This window comes from Anser anser, assembly GCF_964211835.1.
Source record: "Anser anser genome assembly, chromosome: 4".
Taxonomy (NCBI): domain Eukaryota; kingdom Metazoa; phylum Chordata; class Aves; order Anseriformes; family Anatidae; genus Anser; species Anser anser.
The window spans coordinates 21,970,875-21,992,510 of record NC_139724.1 but is presented as its reverse complement, the minus strand read 5'-3'; the positions used below and the strand labels follow the sequence as shown (position 1 = coordinate 21,992,510).

Sequence of the window (21,636 nt, the reverse complement as noted above, 5' to 3'; positions counted from 1 at the left end):
AGAAGAATTGCTAGCTGATTAGGGATGAGGATCCCAGGGTAATTGTTGGACAGACAAAAAAGGATGGAAGTAGTGAATGATTGCTCTCAAATGTAGACACATTAAAAAACATAGAAAGCTGGAAGTACTGGTTTTGCTGGAGTCTACTGTTTGTTTCAGTAGCTTTGATACTTTAAAAGTACTGTCTCATTAAAGAAAATGCATGTTTGATATGTATTTATCTATGCATAAAAAATTTACCTTAGAAAAGCCCAAAATTGTAGTCAGAAGAACTCACCTCCTCGCTTGGCTGTGCAAAGGTTCTTAGTCAATCTCACCTTATTCCATAGAAGACTTTAATTAAATTAGGAAACTTCAGATCGTGTTCCAACCTTGATTCTGTTTAGCTGAGACCCTCAGAGATGTGATTTTATGGAGAATTATTTAAAAAAAATATATACATAATACATTTATTTGAGAAACTAATTTTTCTTCATTTTGTTATATCACCTTCAGATAATTAGTATCAATAATGAAGCACTTTTGCATTCATTTACAAAAAAGCATTACCGCAAGCATCAATTAATATGTTATGCCTGCATATGTCTACATATACAATTCTCATTGTCTCTTGCAGGAGTGATCAATATACACTGAACAACATAATTTGGTCCCTTCTTATTTATGTAGGACTATCACAGTACTATAAACCAAAGAAGTTGTTATTGTTTTGTCATTTTTAATAACGTTCTGTTTTGATTTATGCATGCTTAATTCCGTTCATTTCTGATCCATTGATCTGTAACAGGGCAGAAATGAAATTCACTCATGACAAAGAAATAAAATTTTCATCTTAATCAGTCAAATGCAGCCACCTCTGGGCTGCTTGGCTTACCTACTAGTGCCAATCAGTGTGGGATAAAAATTCTATTCAGTTCAATGCCCAAGAATTATCATGAGAGGAAAAACAGTTGTAAAAAAAAATGTTCGAAATCCTGTTTAAGATCTATGTGATCTATTTGCGTTTTTTTTCTTTTTTTCTTTTCTTTTTTTTTTCTTTTAAAAGTATTTTAATTACTATGCTGAGACAGGGTGGCTGGAGTACCTGCAATAATGTCCAAATACCAGGCCTTTTGTGACTTTTTTTTTTTTGTTAAGATATCTCAGAATGTTTCCCTGATAAGACTGATGGGAATCTGTGTTTTATGCTGGCTAATAAATACCACTGACACATTATTAGTAAATAGGAATAGTTTCAGTCAGGAAAAGTGTCTTCCCTAAATAGGGATGCTCATTTCCAAAGCGCGGTTAGGTATCAAGAAATAAATGGACAGAAGATTGTACTTGAAGGCAAGCATGGCTGTATATGTTTGTCCTGATTTAGGACTCTTAGCAGGTAAATGGGTGACATTCATCGTTGATTATTTTCTTTGTGTCCTTCACCATAGTGTATCATGGAATATTTGCTGGCAGGTGTGTTCAGGTAGGACTACCATGTGAATCCTAGCTTGTACCCTAAAAAACTTAACTGGTTACATGACCAAAAGACAGTCACAGGAGAGACTTGGGTCTGCTTTGGTGGACCCCAAGGTCTTTTTAATGGCCTCCAGCCACAACAGTCATAGCATCACAATGTGCTTATTATAATTTTACTTTTGCAAGGAACTGGCAATACATTTATTTTGAAAACTAGATTGTTAAATCAGTTTTTAGCAGGTCTTGAAATTGCATTAGTCTGATGGTTTATTTGGGTTGAACTATTTTGCAGAGTATTTTATTTGTGTTTCGTTGATTAGTAAAAGCTTTATTTCTACTCACCTTGCCTGTGTTATTTAGAAATGCAGTTGTGAAGATGGAATTGATTTTTCATTAAGGAGTCTTTATTTTCCTCTACAGATAAGCAAAATTGACCCAGAATATTCTTAAAGCATATGCAGTGGATTGTCTGAATTCTGAAGCTGTCATCTCAGGTACTTTGCTAACATGGCATTGATCAATCTACAGATCCCAAACTGAGGAGAAGTGGTAGGAGTATTGGCCACAGGATGCACTACAGGCCAGAAAGATAAATTGTTTGGGTTGTCTTTTTGCAAGTTTAAGGTCACAATTCATTCATCTTGTTACTTTGCTGTATCCCTTTAGTGCCTTCAATTGCAAGATTAAATATTGAATGGTGGCAGATCATTCAATATATGGCTCTTATACTTCGTCATTAGAAGGCTTTTCATGCTTAAAATGGAACTATGTGCACACAGAATGCCAAAGGTAATCGTGCTGATGATCCGTTCTGTAAGATTAATCCCACAACAACATTATCAGGCAATTCTTAACACATTGATTTATCCCCGATATGACACTTCTGAAACAAATGGATAAATGCTTGGCATATACTAAGCATTCGAGGAGGGAAAAGTGTGGAATTGAACCCTCTACAGAGAAGATCCATATTTAAAATTAACCCGGTAAAAGCTTTTAGTGAGGAGAATTTTAAACTTTTAGACTGAAAGTCACGGTCCCTGATTCAAGGCTGGTCCATAAGAAACAAGAACAGGGTATGAGGGAGGACTCGTCCCCAGAGAGCAAATCCCAGTCTCCTGCAGACTGACCTCATGCCTTGCTCACAGAAATGGTTGCCCCATTATATGTGTCAGCCAGAGAGGTCCTTCACGTGCCCTACCACCCTCCTCTTTACAGTTAGCAGGCAAGTGTAGGCTTTGCAAAGCTTTTGGTTTCCTGTGCTGGTGCAAGGAGCAAGAGCATTCTGCCTCTAATTATTATCACCTCTACAAACTGTATAAACACCTTCTGTGTTTTCAAAGAGTTTTATGTACCAAATGTGAAAACTGCTCTTGAGGTAGATACACGCATTTGCTGGTTTTGTAACTAACATTAAGACTGTAGTGCAAACCAGCAGATGTCAGGAAATGGGTTATGTCTTAGCCTCAGTATTTTTTTATAGAAGGTTTCTAAACTGGCATTGTGTTTTGTGTGTTATTCAGGTTTTTGTTAAACCTGTCTGCAAACAGAAGAGAACACCTCTGGAATTCAAAAATGTGAGGTTAATTTCACCGAGTGAGAAGTAGCTCCAGAGGAGAAAATTACATTTTACTTTTTAAAATTGTATCTAGTGATTAAATATGTATTTCATATGAATTAGGTCAAGAGTGAGATCCCGTCTCAGTGCTGCATCTGACTTGCAGATACTCGCTCTGTCAATTTGGTAGACATGAAAGCCTCAGCCAGGTGCCCATGCTTCTTAATGGTGTATTAATTACACTTCTGTGCAGGTGTGTTAAACTGACCCTCACAAAAGGCTGAGCACTTTTTGAGGAGTCGCTCCTGTAGCCAGAGAAGAATATGTTGCATAAGGATTGCAACAAGTCATCTGGGCTATGGAGGAGGTACAGGTCCCACATCCTGTTCACATGTGCTTGTGCAAGGAAGAACAGTTTCAATAGAAAAGGCTGACAGAGACCTGCCCAAAGAAGTCCATTGCGATGGTCTGTCACAGACCATCAGGTCAGATCACACTTGTTTAAAGTCAGAGGTCTGTTGTAAAACACTTTCTTTGGCAGGATTTGATTCTGAATCAGTCAAGTGCTATACAAGAGGCAGAAGGAGGATGCTGCCTCCAGCTTATTCTTCTGGGGAGTGTGACTGTGAGGGAAGTTTACTCACAATGCACTTTTCGAAGCAGAAGTTACTGACTTGTTAAAGAGATGAGCTTGGTGAAACTAGCTGACTAGAGAGATGAGGACAAAATTGTTTCTAAGGTTTATTCTCAGCCATTAATTTGGGTTGCGGTCTTAAGTACAAACAAATATATGCTAGGCCAGGTTCTTAAGTTAATGTTCTTTACCATGTTGCACTGAAATAGATATTTAAGATGCATGAGTTCTGCTTGCCTGCCTGCCAACATCTCATCTGGATATGGTTACTGCGTAGACATAGCCCCTGTTCATGTGCTAGTGCCTGTGAATATCCAGGCTAGCTAACAAGACTTTTGCTTTCTTTGCAGTTTCTTCATGTAAGTGATCCTTTACATTAACCATTTTCATACACTTGAACTTCCAATATTCATTGAATTGAATGAATTAAATTGGGAGTTGAAGCTTACTGATATTCAACGCTTTTTCCTAATGCCACTATGAAATTTTTGTTGAACGCAAGACCTTTTAAAGTTTGTTTTAAACTGCTAATGTTTGTTTATTTCTAGTACCAGTATAATGAAAGCTTACTTGGCAATGTTTTCACTGCAAAATAGTGTGTATGAAATGCTCTATGGCTGGCTGTTCATGTGTTTGAAAAAGTAACTTTGTGGTGAATGTGAATAGTTGTTTTAGATATGAAAATTTTTTATCCCGTTCTCTCTGATTTTGGTGATAAATATTTGATTATCGAATTGAAAATAGAATCATAAATACTCTTGATCATACACATAAAAAGAAAAAAAAAATGATATTATTAGGACTTGATTTTTCTTTCACCAAAGTCCTGGAAGTGTTTAAGGACAGGCTGGATGAGGCTTTGAGCAACCTGGGCTAGTGGAAGGTGTCCCTGCTCGTGGCAGGGGGCTTGAAATTAGATGGTCTTTAAGGTCCCTTCCATCCAAGCCATTCTATGATTCTATCCTGTACCACAGGAATATTTTAATTAATTTGGCTGTTGTTGACATCATAAAATCATCGAGGTCAACATAAAATACAAGCAGAAGATCCTTTTTGGGGACCAAGAATCTGTTCCGGTACTTGTGCTGCACATTTATTATTTACACCAACCGCCTGTCATCCTGGAAGATTCCTTTTGATTTCAGGGAGAGTAACATGTAAGTATCACAATAAGTAGTGATTCAGATTCAAAAGAAAAATGTCTCCGTGGTGTTTGAAACAATTTTTGGAGTATCTTCTGACACAATGAGGTCCTGCATTGAGGACATCCTTAGGTAGCTACAAACGCTTCAGAAAGTACGTACTTCCCTGTGATGTAGACTGCAGTTAAATTGCATAGGTGTCATGGTGTAAACACAGCAAATTATCATCAAATCCACATCTTTTTGAGAAAATGTTTTTTTCTGGACTTGAAGATCAATGATGAGAAAAACAATATTTTACACTTTTAAATCTAGAAGGCAATAAAATCATCAGTTACATGAGAAGTTGGTTGGAATGGTTTTCCTTCTTTTAAAAAACACACTTCCACTTTAACGCTGATTTTTCTGGTAGAAGGTGATTTAATCTGTTCATTTCCTTATTCTAGATTTTTTTTTGTAGCACAGTAAAATTAGTAACCTCATTATAATGGGTAACCTCATTAAGGCTTACTAGTGTTATTTGTCATTGTTCTACATTTTTGTCTGTTAGATTGGCAGATAATAGGAAGTGCAGCTTTGGGAGTGAAAAGCATCGCTGGCCTGGAGGTTTGATTTCTGACATATATATAAATGTGAACCTGTTGATAAGCAGTGTATGTGACCTGTGACAACTAGCTTGCTATTCTGATGGGGTGAAATATTACAGCTCGAACATGCAGGCTTCTGCTCCACTGGACTTGGAATAGATTAGTAAAGTATTCTCCCAGCTCAAAGGGTTTTCATTTGTTTTCTTCCTCATGATGGATTATAGATAAACTCATATGCAAGTTTATTGCAAGATTCCTCTGAGACCCCTAGCTTTTTATGAATGGAAAGGTTGTTTATAAATGTTCAACATTGTTTTCTTATATTATTTTCCCCATAGGACAAGATTGCTCTGTTTTCTGTAAGAGACTAAACTCAGATTTTACAACCGCATAGATTTAATGTACGTATTAGTTGGCTTTAGATAACTGAAGACTCTGTGGTGAAAAATGTGTTTGATTTCAGCTCCTGGAGGTCTCTTTTATACATACTTTACAATCCTCAAACCAGAGTACAGACTCTACAGAGGCCAGGAGTCTCCAATTCGAAGTTATTGATGGAATCTTTGCCATGCATGTGGTTTTCTATAATGCTAAAATCTTCCAAACACTTCTTTTCTGGTATGTCTGATATTTCTTTATTGGAGTGGCTTTGAAGTCCAGTATTTGTGGAGCTCTGTTCAAACAGTGAGGTTATATCGATGCAGGGTCTGGTCATTCAATTATATTTCATATTTATATTTGCTGTTTTTTGTTCCTAGATCTTATTTCCTTTAGGCATACCATGTCTTTCAGTCACTACAACATATAGTTTGTTATCATTCCTTTAAAAGCATTAATATTAACTAGGAAAATCTTCACCCAGGGGAAGTCCAGGACTTGAACTTGTACAGCCAGAAGATAGGTTCATTATGATGACATAAAGTGTCGATTAGTAAATCTGAGAGCTAATAAAAACAGCTCTGTGATCTGACAGAGGGATGCAACTTCAGGCACTGAAGTTCTTCAAGCAATTTGTACCTTGTTTAACGCCTTAAAGGAAACTTGGATTTTATTAGTAAGGCTTGCTAGCAAAGTTTTTTCTTGTATTCCTATATTCCTGTTCTTCCTATATTCACAAACCTCCTCACACCAGGAGAACAGACACCATCTCCAACTGCAAAGTCTATCAACATTTTAAAAAGCATCACCGAAATCTAGAAGCGGTTTCCCAAGATGTAGAGAAAAGTGTGGGGGAAAGAAGAGTTCCTCATCATGGAGTATTTTGCATATGGGGGAGGAAATAATCTTTCCATCTTCCAAAGCATACAGTCAGTAAGAACCCCAGCTATATCTGAGAGAGCTTCTGAAAAGTTCGTCTGGAAAAATTTCTCCAGATGGCAAATGTATTCATGACTACTGCCATGCTTTGAATGTCTTATAAAAAAGAAGATGGCTACATTGCTTGCAGAGTCCAAGGTGCAGGACTGCATTCCCACCTCAAGGCAATGCAATAGTAAGCTCAGAGTAGGGAGCAAAATGTGCTATAAAACATCAGACCCAGTGAAGTGTCTCATTTGTACACATCCTGTGGGGATACCTGGCAGTTCACACTCCCAAGCATTCCTCCTGAGAGGTTTAGGAAAGATGGTTTCCCTTAAACAAAAAGCTGTGTTTGTCAGTGATCATGGCTGCGCTAAGGACCAAGTTCTCTGTGAAGTGTTCGGTGGCTCACGAGGCTTTAGACTCGTAGGTTCAGCTCAGTGTGTAGTGCTGGCCACAGATGTCAGATAGCACTGTCTTATTAGCACGTAAGTGGTGCGTGGGATTCTGACACGCTTCACCAGAAGCAGCTAATCGGTGTTTTACCTGTTTATAAATCATGCTGTACTGGTGGTGCTGGCCTCCACAATGCCATATTTTCAGTGCTGATTAACAAAATCAGTTGGCCAAAGAGAAAAGAAGTCTGCTGTTTCACAGTGGGGGCTGTTATTTCACAAGGTAGAACAAGTGGCTCCTTGTTCATTTCTTGGTGTTGTAAGACAAGTTGATTTATTGCCGTGAAGGGAGAGGATTATGGGCCTGTAGTATATTTAATAGCTTCAGAAACATCTACTTTTTGCGTATGAAATCCAGTAGCTCTTATTCTCTAAGTGCTGTCTCAAATTTCTTAAGTTACAGAATTCAAGTTCTGCAAATACCAGCGGGTAGACCAAGTTCTTGCGAGCTCTCATGAAACATTATTGTGATTAGGCTTTCTGAAACTAAGTGTTTTTGAGGCATTGCTTGTAGGGAGTATTGGCAATGAGAACATAATGAGATCAAGAGGCCACTGGCTTCTCGCAAAGAAAGTAGTCCTATTCAAGAAAGTGTGAAAAGTGACAGCATCTGAGAGAGACAAAACTGTGTGTTTTTTTTTTTCCTCCCATTCGTTTTCCATAGTTTGTTGCTATCTGGCAATGGGCTAGAACCAGTTCATGTTTCCCTTCAAAAGGCCTGTTTTTCTTACCAAGTATCTTGAGTAGACAGGATATAAAACAGCTTTTTTGGAGAGTCCAGAGCATATTGCTGATACTCCCCTGGAAGTAATAAGATGTGCCTCCTAAATAAGGCCAGCTGGCATTCATGAGTAGGTGTACAATTAAATATATGTGTATTGTGTGTCTGTTTTATGGGATCTCTGATTGCTCTAACTTACAGTTCGTCTGGTGTCTTGTTACAACCCTCAGTTGTCAATCTGGGCAAGTTTGCAGCAGGTTATCAGATCTCAGCTACTTAAGTTTGTTGCTTTCTGTTCTGTTTGTTCAATATGGGAACAAATGGGAAATATCATTATGTGTCATAGCTTAGTTTGCACATTTACTTGGCCAACCTCTCTTTTACCTTTCTTCAGTGTGTTTATCAGTCTGCTATAGTAAGACAGTGTTAGGCATGGTTCCTCCTTAATACTCCTTGCGGTAGGTAAGGGCTGTTTACCTCTATTTTTAAAACACTTTTCTGAACGTCAATTTGTAATAAAAACAGCTAAGACTTTCTCCCTTAGTTCAGCAGCTCTGAGAACGTACCCCTCAGGACTGCTTAGTCCGCTGGACACTCTGTGGTTTTCAGCTATGGGCCACAGGCTACCACTAAGGGACTTGGCGAAGGCAAGCAAGAAAATTGAGCTTGGTGAGATTAAATTTTCTGTATAGGGGTCTTCATCTTCAGAGGAATGTTCTTAAGGCTTCATGAATTAAAATGTAATAATGTTTTTAAAAGGCTGAAAACAACACGTACCTTCTTTGAAAGTAATTTTTGTATCATGATAGTTCAAAAAAATCATTAGGCCTCTAGTCACCAGAGTACCCTAACCTTTGGCATGCAGAAGAAAAGAATCTTGCTAGGTTATCAGATTATATTTATCACATAGTCACATAGTTCATAAAGGGTTAGACCTCTTCATCCTATATGAATTTATGTTGGGCTGTATTGATATTTGCTAGACATTAGTTACAAAATGAGTAGTGCATGTTTGTGTGTCTGCTGGTTTAAGGTGAGACGTGTATCTGAAACATGCATCACCTCCCCTGCCTTTTCATAGTTACAGATTCCTTATTCTTAAAATGATGAATGTAAGAACTGCTGATTTCTCTCAAAATTGTTGCCCAACTACCATATGTAGTTTTGTGTTTATGGAGTATATCTTCTAAGTGCTTCTGTGTGAGTGTTGTGAACAGATTTTACAGACACTGAAAGCTATGAGAGGTGAAAGTGGTACCATTTGGGTAGTGGAAGGGTTTCTCATCATTACTGAGGAAAACATTAAGCAGAGGTGCTCGTGTAGTGGTGTTAATCCGAATGAGTTTCTTACCTCTTTGAGGGTCTGTTTATGTATCTACACCAGTAGAGTTGGTCATATTTGTAAGTGTATTGAAACACAATCCTTGCTATAGTAAAACTGTATAATAAATTTCTATATATTTGCTTAAGGAAGGGCCAGAAATCAGATTTGTGCCGCAAGGAACTGCCACCTTCCCATTTTAGCATGATGCAGTGGGACAGAGAGAGCAAACCTTCAAGTGCTGCCACTGGGTAAAGGCTTCCTGGCTCTTAGTAGGTTGAGGTATTGCTGTCCTACAGTCATATTTAACAGATTACCAGTAAGCTCAGTGGCTGGGTGACGTCCATGCTGAGGCACTTGCTAGTCTTCATCTCAAAGAAGGTGCCAGCTTTCTTTGTTGGTTCTGTGCTGTTCATGTAAAAGGATTGACTGTGTCCTAGAGAGCCATATCAATGCTGAGGCTGGCAGCAGTTTCCTTGGGGGATCTGGTTAGCAGCAATACATGCCTTCCTGCAGACTGACCGGGTAACAGCCTTTGGAACCTGACTGATATTTCAGTACTGCTTTTTTATCCAAGAAGGCACAGGTGTATTTCCCACTGATTGCATTAGTGCTGCTTACAGTACTTTGGGGCAAATACATAGCCTATTGAATATGCATATTACAGTAACATAAAAAATCAATTTGTAATTTAAAATGGTGAATGCAAGCCATTTTTGCATGCTTTCCTGGTTTGCATGCTTCTTGTTTGTTTATATTTCTGTTCTTTCTAATACCGAATAAGAAAATACTCCTCATTCTCTGAAACACTGTGTGTTTGTTCACTTTTTTTTTAAACTTCTCACCTGTTTTAGTGTCATACTTCGAGAGTGGTATTAGTGTTTTAAAACCACATATGAGTAAATTGATTATGCTCATTTCAAAATCCAGATTGGGCAGCTTAGCTCATTTCCAGGACTCTGCTGAAAAATGGCTCATCAATAGGCTCTGTGGGAGTGCTATCATTTTGGAGACTTAAAAATAGACATCAAAGACATGTTGCTTTTAAAACTCCTTCTTGAATGCAAACTTGAGACCAAGTCACCAATATTTTAATACGGTCAGTACCTTTCAGACTGTCAGTGGATTGCTTTTTTTCACATGCGGAAAAAATTGTTGTGGAGTTGCAAGAAACTAGGCTTTAAGACACAAAATCCAAAAACTCATACTTTGTAACTCCTCTGCAGAGACATCAGATATTTCACGAGTGCTGACAATGTACTACTCAATTAGCACTAGGAGTGGTTTTGTCGTGTCTGGATAAAAATGCATTATCTACCTGCAGCGTGGAATGGCTCTCTCCAACACCCCCTGTGGATTTCGTTTGCAGGGCTCACAACAAGTCTGACTTCTCAGGTGGGAAGGGATTTCCAATGGGAGCACATAATGCCAGGAGTTTTCTGCCACCCTTTCAAGCCAGTGACAAGTTCTGAGTAACATACATGATTTTTCCAACTGAGGAAAATATTAATCGTGTCATATAGTTGGCATTAATTTAGCATTTGTGATGTGTAGTGGCTGCAGTTCAGATTCAGCCCTGTGTGGCAATGGAAACGGGCACCAAATCTGCTAAGATCGTGCTGACCTGACCTAGTATCAGAAGAGAGGTTACTTGGAATTAGTTTTCATTACTCGTTTTCTCAGTTTGTCTGTTCCAGCCATTTCCCACGTGAGTTGTTCTTATAAAATACAAGTATATATTTCTGACAGCAAGGCTGCAGGAAGTGCAGCTGATAGCACACAGTTCTAGTATTTTGCCCCAGCAGCATTATAATATGTTCCTAGAAATCACTAAGTGAAGCCGGAATACAATTCTCCCACCTACAAAAAGCTCTGCAGCAAGAGCTGGCTGTCTGTGGCCCTAAATATTTATGGCCTCGTTCCTTCCTTTGTCACTTGGGCTTCATGTGCCTTGCTAGGAAAGACTTCTCAATAGGTAGCATGCCCCATTCGTACCGTGCTTACTGTTTCGTGTCCCCAGTGTCAGTCACTGAAGATTGTGGCCCACGGTGAGGCTGATACTATTTATGGCTAAATTTAACCGAAGGAATTGCAAATTAAACATCCTCACATACACTTGCTTTATAACTCATAAAATGTCTGAACAGAAATGTTCATTGTGAGCCTACATGGAGCACAAGGAGAGAAATCTGAGAAATTGTGAAGCATGGTCAAAATACCAGGCCCCTTCATAGCGGTTTAAGTAGATAGTACAAAATCGTGTTAAAGTGTTTTTCCCAAGCTGTGTGAATAAAGTCTTTATTAAGTTAAATGAAATCTGATTTGATATAAAAGAACTCATAAATCATCTTTTACGATCTTCTGTTCAGCGTCAGGAGCAGTAGACATTTATACGTTGTATACAATAATATCTCTCCCCCCCAGTTTTCAGACGCCTTTTCTAACTAATTGGGTTTTCTTACATTCATTTTATTGTACTTGAAGTGTAATATTTACACCGCCTAACGTGGTAATCGATTAGTAGAGGGCCAGACCCTGTGACACCTTTTTATCATGCAATTTTACAGGCCTATCTGCACCTAGTTAATTCTTTTCCCTCATAAACCCAATTGCATTCCCTACATCTGAAGTACTTGTAGCTCCTTAAAGGCACAGGTTGCCACCGATGGTCTATGTTCTCGTTATGGTTGAAGATTCTTGCAGTTTTACTTTCACGTAGTGCGTTCCTCCAGTCCATCATGGCTATTGACATGTGAGCTGATGCATAAGGTGAAGATTGTTTGTTGCTCTTTTAGATGTTAGAGTTTCCAGAATCCAGTTTTTGTGTGTTTGTCAGCTGTGGTATAGCTGCTGGTTTGTTAAGCTGCTCCTTAATGAGTCTCAGGAGGCTTGGACACCACGTACTGCTGGGTAAGAAACCCTGTAGCTACAGCACAATGAGCCCAGTCTGACAGAGAAGTTAGGGACCCAAGGTGGGTACGAGTCTCCCTGAGCATCGCAGGTTATTAAGGTGGTGCAATCCCTCATTAGCACCAGGAGACCAGAGGTGCTGCAGACGGATGGGGAAGCTTCTTCCCACCGGCAGCACTGAGAGCTGTGTGTGGCACTGATCTGGGGACCTGCGTGAGGCTGGTTGGGGTCCAGCTGAGAAGCGACGTTTGGGGTAGAATGGGTTCCCCTGGTGCCCCACGGGAGGTTGTGGGCACGCAGGGCTCCCATGCGATGTCAGCTCGGGGGATGTGCTGCAGGGTGGTTGCGGTGTGTTTGGTGTGGGTGGGTGGTGATGGGGTTCTTGCAGGAAGCTTTGAGAGGTGGCACGGACTTGGGAAGCAAGAAGACCAGGCACCTGTGACATGGGAGAGGCTTGAGGGTCACATATGGAGTAACAACAACATGTACTGTAGGGTGACAAAAATGTTGTGCTTTGTTCTTAATAAATGTATGACCTGCTTTTGAAAAATCAGGCTAGCTTAGCTTTAGCCAGCATGGTATTTCTTTGTCCTTTTCTAATCCAACTTTCTAACCCCCAGGAACTGCAGGGAAAAAAAAAATCTTTAGTGTGTTTTTTGTTTGGTTGCTTTTCTTTTGTTTGTGTTTTTAAAGAAGGGTGTAAGGAAGTCAGGAAAAAAAAATGTATTTTCATGTTTTAATTTCAAATTAATTTGTGACTTAATCAGCCAAACGTAGTTTAGAAACTGGAAAGAATTACTGTTTCACAACTTAAAACCATTATTCCTTTCCAATCATTACCAGGCTGTTAATTCCAGGCAAACACTTAGCAAATTGCAGGAAACCTGCCTTTAATTTCCAACCCCATTTTCCGTTACAAGAGCTCATCATATTTTTCAGGCAGCAAGTCAATGTGGAAGCATTTATGTAGCTTCCTCCCCACTAAGTCCATTATGTCTGTGTCTTTGGTCATGGGTTTGCTCTGCTAATATGTCATGGACTCAGCAAGCAGGTTACTAATCAGAAGGTTAAAGGGGACTTGCTGAAATGGAACTGCGTAAGCCAGACTTAATATGAAAGGACAAAGGAAAGCAAGGAAGACACACAAAAAAAGAGGGCAGCAACAGCTTTTTCTGTGATCTGTGCAGTGAGGGTGAGGTTATTCTGCATGTTTCTGGCTTATTTTGTTCCACTTTGCCCAACATAATGTATTTCAGTGCAGGCTATTTTATTAGGCGTTTGCCTAAGAACAAACATTTCCTTAACTCTGATTTCTCTCCTCTTCACTATAATACTTGTAATGGATAAATACAATAAAGTTAGGAGTGTTTCAGAGAAGCCAGCGGTATGACGGAGCTTATTTACGCTGAGCAGCGAAGAGCAGAACTGTCCCACTTTGTAGTGACCCCAGCTGATCGATCAGCATGTTAAAAAGCAGCACTGTGCAAGCTTGCCACTTTGGGCACAAAAGTCTGTCTGCATTAGCCAGGAGCTTCACCCAGCCTAATAGACCTTGTCAAGAGGTACAGCGCAGTGCTAACACGCTTTGATGTTTTTCAGCTCAGAGGTACTCGCATACTTGCCAGGTCAGGTATTTCAGCATCCGTATGTAGACATCCATCTGTAGATGTGTAATTTGAAAAATGGTTTTGTAATAAATGGAAGGCAGCCATGTCTCCATTTTATGGAATCGGGAGCAAATACTAGAAAGTTGTTTGGTTGGGTTTTTTTTTTGTGAAATTTGTTTGTCTTAAAACCTGCTCTGGTTTCTCTGAAAAAAAAGAGCAACCAAGAAATTCAAGAATTGAGATGCAAGTTGCAGAGAGTTATCTTCTCATTATCGTAGTTACTTGCATATTGCTTATATGATAATTATTGTTACAGTCCCACTGATTTTACCAAGACATAGGATGTTTTCCATGTAGCAATTTAATAGCATATAAACACCCTTATTCTTTTTATCTTGATACATTTCGATATTATCACCTATGTAGCAAGTACATAATATTTTTCCATTCATTAAAATCATTACTAGTAAACAATGCATTGTGAAAAAGTAGTGTGAAACGATCTGTAGCCTTTCAACTCATTCCTTTCATTTCATTTCATTCAATTTAAGCCTGTTTGGCATTGTTCAAGTTAACAAATCACTCTCCTGTTCAGCACCTACTGCTGACAACCCATAGCTCAATGTCTCATCCAGAAACATGAAAGACCTCATTAAATCTATTTTTGTGTGAGTTAACAGATCTCCAAATTAACCTTTCTTTAAAAGTAAAATAAAATAAAATAAAAATAGTAGAGGTCAGCCTGTTTGTACAACAAAGTTTGCTGACCACAGAGATTTTTCAAGCATGATGGCACATTTGACTGCATGGTTGTCTCATCAGTTTGGCAGTGATCTGTTCAATGCCAGCGAGGAATGCTAAGGCTCTAAGTGTCTGAAATGTGCTAACGTGTAGAGGTGGGCTTTTTTTGTAAGCAGGAAGTGAGAAATGGAAGAGACAATGTCTTTACATTTTTATTTTTATTTTTTTCACAACAGCAGTAAATTATTGATGTGAAAAGACTTGGCTAGTAATTTTGGGGGAGAAATGCTCATCTCTATTCACTTGCCAATTCTTTGCATGGCAACACATTTTTGCATTTTGTTTGTTTTGTGGTTTGGAGTATTTTTTTTTTCTGTTACAATTCTCTAACTTTCACTAATAGGTAAATACAAATCAATAGGATCTCACAGAATTGCAGAAAGGCTATATAATGAAATCCATGTCTTACTTGGACGTGGACTGTTAAAAGTATAAGGCAATTAACAAGATCTCCAAAGGAAAAAACTGAACCTATATATGCTGGTAGTCATAATGATCTTAAGCTATGCCTGAAAATGTAGGAAAAATATTACTGAAGTTATTTTAAGCCCGTTACTTTTTCAGTAAAAGATACAGAAGATAATGTATTTTCAACAGAAATCACAAAATTCATCTGCATTATACCTAAAAGACAAATGACGAACATTTTCAAAATTTACGCATAGAAATGTCTAAATAAAGAACACATAGCATCAAACACAGGCAGAAGGAAATGTTAATGAAGTATTGAGCAAAGTGAAGATGCTGAGTAGAAATAGTATTTTAGTAACAACATTATTACAGCAACATCTATATTTTTGAGTTTCTGTCTTACAGGTAAATAAAATATGAGTATAAAATATGTCAAGTAACAGAGAAGAGTACAAATATGTGTAGCAAGGTGCAAGATAATGTAAATTTGTTTCTTACATTGGTTTAAGTTTCTGCAACACTGAACCAGATTTGTGTGTTTGCTTTTGTGTTTGTTTTTTGGCTTTATTTAAGGTTACACAATACAAATATCAAGTAATGTACTTCTATTTAAAGAGTGCATTGCATGGCCATGGTGCATTCTTTTCCCATTTGTTACTACCTAGCAGAGCATGGTAGCACTAGTAAAATCATCTGGGGGTTGGTTCTAAAAACCCTCTCAGTGTTGAACTCCACTGAACATCTATGACATAAAGTCACACCAGGTGACACAGTGACTCATTAAGAACCTACCTATAATATCTAAGTAGCAAAAAATTGTGTTATTGGGGGGACTTCAATGGAATGACTATGTTCTGTATGTCTTATGCAGTCAGTACTAAAAAGACTGACATTCAAAAACATCATAGATAACAAATATTGGTTCAATAAATTCTTTGTTAAACATCATGTTGATGACTAAAAGGGAAAAAATCACAATGCTGGCTTAGGTAAGCGAACAGATTAATTTATGGCTTTGTTGAATAGTGGAAAATTAAAAGCAGGAAATTCTGTGTGAGAAACTGTAATGTAAATTCTCTCAGTAAATTAAAAACCCATTTCACAAACTTTCAGGTTTGTGCTGAAAACTGCCCCAAAGAGGAAACAAAAAGCCCTGATAAATACATCCATTTGAAAGAATGCATATTGAAAAAAACCAATGGAAGGGAGCGTAAGGTGATGATAAGGAATATATCTCAGATAAGAAGTTCGGAAAACTGATGGGCAGGAGTTCAAATTAGGGAGAAATAACCTGGCCAGTATGTTTTGTGGTCTTCTCTTTTTCTTTCCTTTAATGGATGTTGGGCTTCTTACTGTGGTCATTAAGATGATGAGGAATAAAATAATTCCTAATAATGGTAACCAAATTTAGATAAAACTTGAAGAGTTTCCCACAATTAAGCAGAAAATGCTGAAGTATTCAATATTTACCTTCTGTGCTTGGATGGATGAAGAAACGGTAAACAGAACAGTTAAAGAATATGATAAAATATTTTCCTTTTCCATTGAAATACTAAATTGTAGCTAGTAATACAGAGTATTTTCAAGCACTAAGGCCTGATACCTGAAATAGAGTAAAAAAATATTTAGTGAAACAAGTACCCATAAAGCAGATGAATGTAGACTGCAAACACTAACACCATTTTATAGTAAACTGCGTAGTAAACTGTGTAGTTACTTTTATAGTAAACACAGAGGCCACCCCTGAGGCCCCCTGCTACCAAACCCTTGCCACGTAAACCCAATACAACTTCCATCAAAAATATTTCAAAAACTGGATGAAGAGCTCTTCTAGTTGTCAGTGTTTACTAACTTGTTGACTAACTAAGTTGTCTAACACTTGAAAATTTTTAAAGAAATGAAAATAAGTCATGATCATTTCCCTATGCTTTATAAATATTGATCGAGTATAATTTCAACTCTACAGGGCTGCCTTTTTCAGGCGAAATAACTGAATGAATGATACAGGAATCATTTATGTGAATTTTCCCATTAACATTTAACATTCAGTGGCATTTCTTAGCATCAAGACTAAGTAACCACTGAAGCCAATAGTGTGCTTGCAGTGATACTTCCATTTGTAGCATGCAAGACTACAGACTGTAGCAGGTTTGTCATGTTAGAATTACAGTCTTTATTTAAAAAACCTTTCTGAAGAAAGACGCTAGGAAACTTCTTTTATCATGTCTATTAATTTCCAGCTGCTGTCTGTAGGCTGTTCTATTAAAGGCATAGTTAGAATAATTGATATAAAACCTTTTGCAATGGGAGGATTGTGGTATTTCTGACCATCTGCAAAATGGTGGCCTTACAGTAATAATGAAATGAGCAAAAAGGGCTAGGTACTCGCTGTATTAATCTTTTCTTCTTTATGATCTTTTTTCTGTTACCTGTAATAGAGCTCTAACCTTAAAATGGTCTCAGACTTGAACAGTTTTTCATGATCTGGCTGTCTCAGGATTGTTTTAGTTCAATTTAATATTTCTTTTAATTCACTGATTTTTGAGCTATTTATGGGATTTAACTCTTGTGCCAGATGCAGGGGTTAATAAATCATGATTTCAGTAATTATCAAATGGTTATAAAATGATTGTATAAAAAAACATGAGCTCGTTAGGGAAAAAAAAAAAAACAATGCTACTGGCTTTTTCCAACAAATGGATGTTTAATATTTCTTTTTCATACCTTTCTCCCACTAAAAGAAAAACATACCAAATCTCTGCTTCAGAAGACTAAAGAAAAAATATCTTGATCTATCGATACAACTATTATTCCCTAAGTTTCAATTATTCTAATAGAAAATACGGTTTATTTTTAAGGATGAGAGTAAATCTGATATAGTTAAGCCAATCCAATATTTAGCTGCATCAGAAGGGGATGGTCCCATCCCACTTGCCTCCAGCTGGATGCATTGACCATTTCTTTTGCAGACAGGAGTTACAGAGACACAGAGCATGTCACTGGATGATCCAGGGGTGATGGTTGATGCTAGTGTATGCTGCTCTGGTACTTCCTTAATCGTGCCTTGCACGTGGTGGCTGTTACTCTTTTGTATTATTGGTGCAGGCTTTCATCCAATTCCTTGATGAGCTAGTTGGGGGTGTTGAGCCAGCAGAGGCTAATTCCCCACTCTTTCTCTCCCTGTTTCTTTGGATAGGTTCCTGAAAGTTTAGTAGTTTGAACTTGCTTCCTGCAGACTCAGATGAACAACATGGTTGACACAACACAGAAGGCAGGGCTTTGGAGAAGATGGCCATACCTGCAGCAGCACCAAATATTTTAGTGTCAGCTTTAATGGAACTATACCCTAGCCCTGAAAAAAATCCCCTCCCATTATCAGCCGGCTGAGTGAACTCACCCTGCAGCTGCACAGCCTGAGCTAACAGAAGAAGGGAGGGGAGAGGAGGCAGGCAGGCAGGAATCCATGGCTTGAAGGGGTGGGAAGTGGGGCCTCCCCCTTTGGCAGCCGCTAGCTGTTAGACTGGCACGGCTGTAATACGAAACTGCTCAGAGCTTACTGAGGAATGTGGAAGTGTCTGCTTTGGTTTTACATCATCTAATTTGTGCTCAGTTATACTTCCTCATCACAATTTGTATTTCGATTAATAATTGTTTGTGAGACAGAGAAAGGAAGAAATGCAAAAGCAAAATTTTGAACTGCAAGTAGGACTTTATGTAAATAATTAACCACTTAAAATATCTAGTTTAAAACTAAAAGTAAATGTATTTCAAAGCCCAGTAGTGCCCCCAGTACAGGGGCACTCCCTCCCATAGTAGGCACAGCTCATTGTGCTGCTGCACATGCATAGCTGACCGTCCTTTCATAAGAAGGCACAAGCTGTAGCAGGAATTCACTGTCTGCTCGCTTATTTGTTCCACCTGTATTTTCTCAGGCTTCAGAAACCAGGTCTCAAGTTAGAACAGGCAGATCTTACAGTTTTGATCTGGTTCTCGGATCAGGCAGGTAAGTGCCATTAAGCAGGAGGCAGCGTGGCAGCTATGTCTGACGTAAGTTGTTCCTGCTCCGAGTGTCTCTCGCCTGTTCCCTTTAGCGATTCTCTTTTGTGTCTGCTTAGCCGTCTTTCAGATACTTCAGAATGACACCCTTGTTTCCACAAGCTTTCTTAGCATTGCTGATGTCCATGCGGGCTCCCAGCTGAGTGGGCTTTCTGTCAAACAACCCAGTCTCTCCCATACGTGTGAGCAACGCATGGGACTTAACAAGCGTTGTTCAATAAAATGCGCGGGACTCGATCTGCGTCGAGTAGATCTGATGGTGTCAGGACAGATTGGAGGAAAAGCAGCTCATTCTTTTAGCTTGTTTATTCTGGGAGCAGTTATGATTTTGAAGCCATAGAGTGACTGACTTCAGCCTAGTTAATACCCAGAGAATATTGTTCTGCTGCTTATCCAGACAGATCTGGTATATTGCTTGGAGCACAGGGTCCAGATGCCTTCAAGATCAGGCTGCCAGAAGTATGGACAGCTTTCTGGTTATTCAGAAAGGACTGTTATTCAGAAAGGAAGGTATGATTTCAACTTCCTATTAAGGCTTTCTAGGTTGGCTTTTAATACTTAAGTGTGTAGTTTACAGCTTTCAGGACCAGCACCTCCTTGTGCTTAGGCAGCTATTGGAACACCCATTTTAGAGATGAGGTAACTTCATCCTGTATGTTAGTCATCCCATATTGAGGAGTGGTGAGTCAGTGCAGCCTCACTTGAAAGCAGCCCTGCATTTTGTGATGAGATTGATAAAAGTCGCTTTCTTTTCTTCATAGCTCATCACAAATTTGAGTAAGGAGGGAGAACTGTTGGTAATTGTGCTGGGGTACATTGAATTGCAAGCCCAGGTTTAGAAATTAATGGACAATACTGTGTTAAAATGGTAATGTTACTTTGTAACTGAGAACAAATTGTGTATGCAGTGAAAAGTAAGCCTGTCCTTTGCTAAGCTCTTTTCAACAATTGTACTGGTGGATCTGTGAAGTTTACTGGGATGTGCTCCGAGTCATGTTCTCACAATAGCCACTTACTCTCCAAAAGATAATAGCCACTTACTATCCAGAGTGTTACTGAAGAAATAATGTTAAAAACTATTTCTTTTCTGCTATTTTTTTCAAGCTACAGGAATTATCTATGTTTCATCTGAAAGCATCCTTACCTTTTCCTGAAGCTTTGACACCGCCACGGGTTTTACAGTTGAAGAACAGAATGTTCTAGCTCTGTATTCTTGAGAATGCCCCCATCTATCTTAAGACTGAAATTCCAAGTTAATAAATACAAAATCCATAATTTCAAAGTTAGTAATATAAAAAATGATGGCATTTTTTACTCTGGTCTATTAAAAGTAACAAATCAATGAATTAAGACAGTACTAAAAATACAGCCTTTCCTATTATTATTTCAAAGTTAAATGTTATTATTGCTCAATACATCTTGTTTTCTGTGAAAGTATCAAAGGGATGCATAGTTGTTACTTGTACAGCTGTTTTATCATTGGTACCAGGGGCTCTGCACTGGTAAGGCCCTGTGAGTTGGTCTGGGCACCACATGAAGGCTTGGGGTGAGCTTGGAACCTCCTTACCTCATAATGAAGCACTTAGGATGGAAAACAGAAAAAGCAAAGCTCACCCTCTGAGCTCAGCAGGCAATTGCTCTAGGATGCCCAACATGACTGTATCACCTTGCTATTTTCCCAGCATCCTCAATGCACTTAGCTCTGCTTGAGGTTGGACCCACTATACCTACAGAAGCCTTTCTGCCCTTCCTGTGAGTTTATACAGCCCTATCATTTACATGTTTTCATGTGGGAGGGCTTTTCTCCTGTTAATGAATTGCTTCAAGTAGATTTCCCATAGCAGTAGAGAAAAGATTATGTAATTCCGTGAGAAAAGGAATTCCAGCATTCTTTCAAAGCAAATAGAGTTCCTTTCAAGCTTGGTTATGTACAGGTACTCTTCAAGTAAGAGAATAAAGATATAGTTAGATATATATGTATGTTTAAGTGTATATTTGTAGCTGAATGTGACTTAAAGACAGTAGGAATGTTTGCAGTTAGACGCATTTGTCTATGAGCTTTCACAGTACTGTGAAGTAAACAGTCTTTCCATATTCTGCATACCTATATGTGCTAGGAAACTGGTACAGCTGAGAGAGATAGTTATGCTGCATTTCACTGAGCTGTTTATATCAGCTAATCATGCTCTATGTCATTAGTTCTCTAGATATGTAGCTCTATATGCACCGTTTTTCACCTTGTTTCCCATGTTATTCACTGGAAATCTGGGTTTACCCATCAAGAAGTGCACTGTTACTGTACAACGTTTTATATATATAAAATGAACATTCAGATTACTGCAGTCCATATGCTTCACTGAAATTACCAGTTTTCACTGGAAACTTAGCAAAGCATAAGGAAAGAGGTCTAGGTGAATCTAGGATGTTCTGTAAGTGTATCTGCATTTAGATTGCTGGTTCACAACTAGATTTGCTTTGATTTTGCAACTCTAAGCACGAATACAATAGGATTGTTAACAAGCCCTATCTTAAATAACCTTGCAGATCAGTTTCCATTTCTGGGATCACTTGACCACCACAAGAATGTGTTTAAAAGAAAGTATGTAGGTAAAGAACTAAGAATATTCATAGCAATATGACTGAACTCTTTCCTCTTTTTTTTTTTTTTCCTCTCCTATT

General features: G+C 38.5%; 1 protein-coding gene across 2 annotated transcripts in view; it reads left to right on the top strand.

The window, feature by feature from the left end:
• Positions 1 to 21,636, top strand: part of LOC310899262 (teneurin-3-like) — a 1,088,357-nt gene that overhangs the window by 1,039,283 nt on the left and 27,438 nt on the right. The window contains exon 18 of one of the 2 annotated variants that reach the window (XR_014584113.1): positions 1,876 to 1,949. The exons of the other annotated variant lie outside the window; for it this stretch is intronic. The gene's annotated coding sequence lies outside the window, so the exon portion shown is untranslated. The remainder of the gene's footprint in view (positions 1 to 1,875; positions 1,950 to 21,636) is intronic. 2 annotated transcript variants of the gene reach the window in all.